The sequence below is a fragment of the Anastrepha obliqua genome, chromosome 5 (genome assembly GCF_027943255.1).
Source record: "Anastrepha obliqua isolate idAnaObli1 chromosome 5, idAnaObli1_1.0, whole genome shotgun sequence".
In the NCBI taxonomy this organism is placed as follows: domain Eukaryota; kingdom Metazoa; phylum Arthropoda; class Insecta; order Diptera; family Tephritidae; genus Anastrepha; species Anastrepha obliqua.
Genome location: NC_072896.1, coordinates 122629080 through 122633592, shown reverse-complemented (window position 1 = coordinate 122633592; position 4513 = coordinate 122629080). Strand labels below are relative to the sequence as shown.

Below are 4513 nucleotides of genomic sequence, written 5' to 3'. Positions count from 1 at the left end.
GACCGCTGATGGACGCTGTCCAATCGTTTTTATCGAGCCTGGTGTCAAAGTGAATGCGACTTATTATCAGGAAAATGTTTTAGAAGCTGCTTAGAGCCATGAATACGCAAACATTTCGGTCGTAGACCATGGACGTTCCAACAGGACTCGGCACCGTCTCAAAAAGATCGTGTGAACCAAGAATGGTTAAAAAATCATGTTCCACACTTCATTTCGTCCACACAATGGCTTTCGAATTCGCCAGACGCAAATCCCATGCCCTATTCCATCTGGTCCATTTTGGAGAGCAAGGTGAGGACTAAAAAATATGCCAGTACGGATGCACTGAAAAAAGCGATTATACGAAAATCGGCCAAAATACCTCAAGATCACATTCGTTTTTTGACCGTTTCAAGGCTATAGTCAAGGCAAAAGTTGGTCATATCGAGCTAAAGTGAATATATGTTAAAATTGTAATCATTTTTGAACAATTTTGTCTTTCAAATCAATAAAAACTAATTTCACACAAAAAAATTATGGTGTTTTGAATAGGCAACACTTCATATCATTCACCCTGTATATAGTGCGTTTCATAATTAGAGTGCACGGACTTGTTGACTAGGTTTGACAATTTATTTCTTTCTCATTGTATTTTAATATTTTTTTATGAGAATCGCTAACAGAATTTCAAGTATGCAGCGTTTTAGCTCTTAAATTTTGGTGCAATAAAGTCTAAGCTGGAAATAGCTCGAAAATCACGTTGATTGTTGACATTTTTTTCGCTTTCTTCCATATAAAAAAAAACAATGCTATCATCTTTAGATTTACGATTTCAGTTTATTTTTTATACGAAAATCCGCTCGCTAACATTTGCTTTTAATTGTTTTTGACTTTCCAATCCACGGTGCACCGTATGCTGGATAGTAGGCAACAGACTCACGCCGAATAACTGAAAATTCTATTTCTTACACAACTGCTTCGATGGCTCTTTGTGCTCGTGAATCATCAACGACGCACTTTGCCCTACCTACTTAACAGAAGTGTATGCGCCAATGATTTATTTTTTATTTATTTATAGCGAGACAAAGCATTGAAGCAAAGCCGTATCGCCAAAAAGCGGGCTTCACATTCAAAATGGCGAGAAAGCCATTTTGGCATTGATAGTCAATTAAAGAAATGAAGTCAAAAAGAAAGAAAATACAATATAAAAAAGTGGAAAACAAAGTTTAAAAGACTTACCAAACTATGGCTTATTATTACATTTAGAATTTAGCTGAACTTCGGCTTTCCATTTCTTTCATCTATGCACCTAAAGCATCGAGCTACCAAGCTTCATCTGTGTCTGCCGTGTCCACGCCAATATTATTGCTATTGATAATAAGACGTTTTATTATTTTTTTAGTTCCAGCATTATGGGCGTGCCACAGTTTATTGACGAATGCAGCATCAGCTTCATCTAGAGCGCGCATAGGCGTACATGGCCATATATTATACAAGGTGAAGTCCAAAATAAACAAGACTGCCGTCATAAAAATGTTTTTGATCGCGCCATTTTTTTACTGAGTTAATACGTTGGAAGTTACATCCCTAGCTGACCTCCAGTGAAAGCTTGGGGACATTCGGTTCAGTATGAAGTTATTGCGTCTAAACTGTTTTTGTCATCGGTACAAAAATGAGTTTCGACCAAAGAGCTAATACCAAATTTTGTTCTAAAACCGGTAAAACGTTTACCGAAACATTTGAATTGATGTGAAAAGTTTATGCTGGCACGACAGAGTTCATGGGTGTGTGACACGTTTCAGTGATGGTTGTAAGGACATAAATGACAATGAGCATACGGGCCTCCCAAAATCAGTAATCACCGAAAACGCCATCGTAATTGTTTGTAAACCTATTAAAAACCGAAATCATCGTTGAAATTCATGCAATCGGAGTTGACTATCTCCAAAAATATCGATTTATTTCATTTTAACCGATCATTTGGGCTTACGAAATGTCTGTGCCAGTTTCATTTCACACAAGTTAACTGAGGACCGAAAATTGCTGAGAATTCAACATTCCAAAGACCTCACTAAAAAGGCGAGAAAAGATGAGAACTTCCTTTACAACATTGTAACTGGTGATGAAACGTGGTGTGTCCAACATAAACCTGAAACTAAGCGTCAAAGTGCCAAATGGAAGGCCCCAGAAAAATCGCGTTTGGAGAAGTCAAAAATTAAGACGATGCTCATTTGTTTTTGCGATTCGAAGGGAAGTGTCCACAAGGAGTTCGTGCTAACGGTCTAAACCGTCAATGCAACTTTGTATATTGGCGTTCTGAAGCGTTTATTGTATCGCATTCATCGAATTCGCCCTAAATACCGCGAAGTAGGAAGCTGGCGCTTATTTCATGATAATACACCATCTCATCGATCCACTCTTGTGTCTGATTTTTTGACTAGAAATCGCATTTTAACCATCAATTACTTACCGTATTCGCCCGAAATCGCTCCCTGTGACTTCTACCTATTCGGAAAATTGCATTTGGCCATGAAAGGAAAACGTTTTGCGTCCGTAGAGGCCATCCAAAAGGCTTGTACGTCCTGAAGGATATTCGAAGTATCATTGTACACATCCGGTAGAGCAGCCTTGCGACTACTTCAATGCCTCTCGCCAGAGTGCCTACGCATACTCAACAGGCAGTAAATTCACAAATAGTTGTAAGCAATCCCAACCAATCAGAAAGGAATTAAGTTACCGGTTACTTATAGTCAAAATGTGTTTTGCTCCCCTCCACTACCCCATTTGCTGCCTATGAAACACACCACAATCAAATGCAAGCCATTTCAGTGGCACTGCGCTTGCCGCCCAGCGTGCAGATCCGCACGTGCTGCAGCTGCTTATTTCGCTTGTGCCATTTGATGAAATTGTCCAGCGTTTAGTAACCGATTGCGTAAGCCAGGCAATTCTGACGATACAGCGTTGAGCTATCATATCTCAATTGTGTTCAGTGTTATCAATTTCAACATTTTCTCTTTATTTGCATTGCGGTTCGTGAGGAGTGTAAACATCTCTGCGACACTTTTCTAAAATACTTTGCGTCAATAGATATACCATATACCACCACAAATTTTTTTTTTATTTCATTAAATTGTTTACCACATTTTCAGGTTAATTGGTGCAATAAATTGTTAAGGTGAGCATGAAATTGGGTGAAAATTTCAATGTCTGTTTGTCCATAACTTTTCGAGTTATATTCTGATCGAAGCGGCGCTACATAAGCAAAATGGTCAATTGCACTTCGTTTGATATGTCCCAGAATGTGTTGAACTTAATTTAGAGGGCGTAAAATACTTTAGAAGTATATAATATTTTCCAAATCTCTTTTGATTCTCATTTTTATGTTCTCTGTAAAACTTTCTGTAGTAAATTCCGAATGTAATGGGTTTTCCAATACCACGTGTTAGGTGTTAAACAGGAGAGATGATTAACGATTTTTTATGGCCGGAATTGGATGGTATTGACCTGGGCAACGTTTATTTTCAACAAGACGGCGCTACCTGCCACTCACGCAACAAAACCATTGATCTTTTACGAGAAAAGTTTCCGGACCCTGTTACCTCTCGAAGAGGTGATCACAATTGGCCACCGAGCTCTTGTGATTTAACACCTTGTGACTTTTTTCTTTGGGGCCACGTGAAAGACAAGGTCTACGCCAAAAGCTAAGGGTCGATTCAAGACTTCAAAGATCGAGTCCATGAGGCTGTCGAGGTCATAGGGCAGCCATTTTGCAATTCGGTTATGGAAAATTTGATGAAAAGGATATTGTCCTGTAAGCGTGGTCGTGAAGGTCATTGGACTGGTGTTATTTTCCACTATTAACGGCATACCTTCCTCTTTTAAATGAAATAAACATCCGATCATTTATATTAAAAAATAACATTTTTCTTTGAATATCAAAATAACACCTCTTATTAGATAACCCTATACATAGATGCTCAATTTTTTAAATATACGTAACGATTAACGATTTTCGCAGTAAAATTCACAATTCTGAAGTATTATTGAAAAGTATGCATTAGTTCCTATTTATAAAAAAAAATGTAAAATTCCATACGAAAAGTGGAAATGGAGTGCTTCCTCATCCGCAAAATCAGGAGAGCTTTACTAACCGATCCGATAAAATATTACCGACTTAAGGTGGCCTTTAAGTATTTTAGTTATCTTAAGTACCTGACAAAATATACCGTTACTTTGCCATAGGAAAGATCTAACTCATATTTTTTGTTGCTTTACAGGAGAGAATAAATAAGTGAATGCAAATTTAAGCGGAACTGGGATAAGTTTAATTAGGGGTTTTATTTAATGTTTGTGTCCCTGCAACTCACATGCAATGGGAGAAATTATTTGAGACAACTTTTAAAAGAATTATGGATTCAAAACACAAAAACGAAAAAATTTAAAAAAATTTTTTAAAAATTTATTAGTATTAAAAAATAATAAAAGTAAATAGTATTAAAAAATAATAAAAATAAAATTATACGATAAATGAAGA

At 37.0% G+C, this 4513-nt stretch overlaps 1 pseudogene; it reads right to left on the bottom strand.

Annotated features, from left to right (window-relative positions):
- Positions 1–842: 842 nt before the first annotated feature.
- LOC129248963 (uncharacterized) lies at positions 843–3029 on the bottom strand (annotated as a pseudogene).
- Between the last annotated feature and the right edge of the window lie 1484 nt (positions 3030–4513).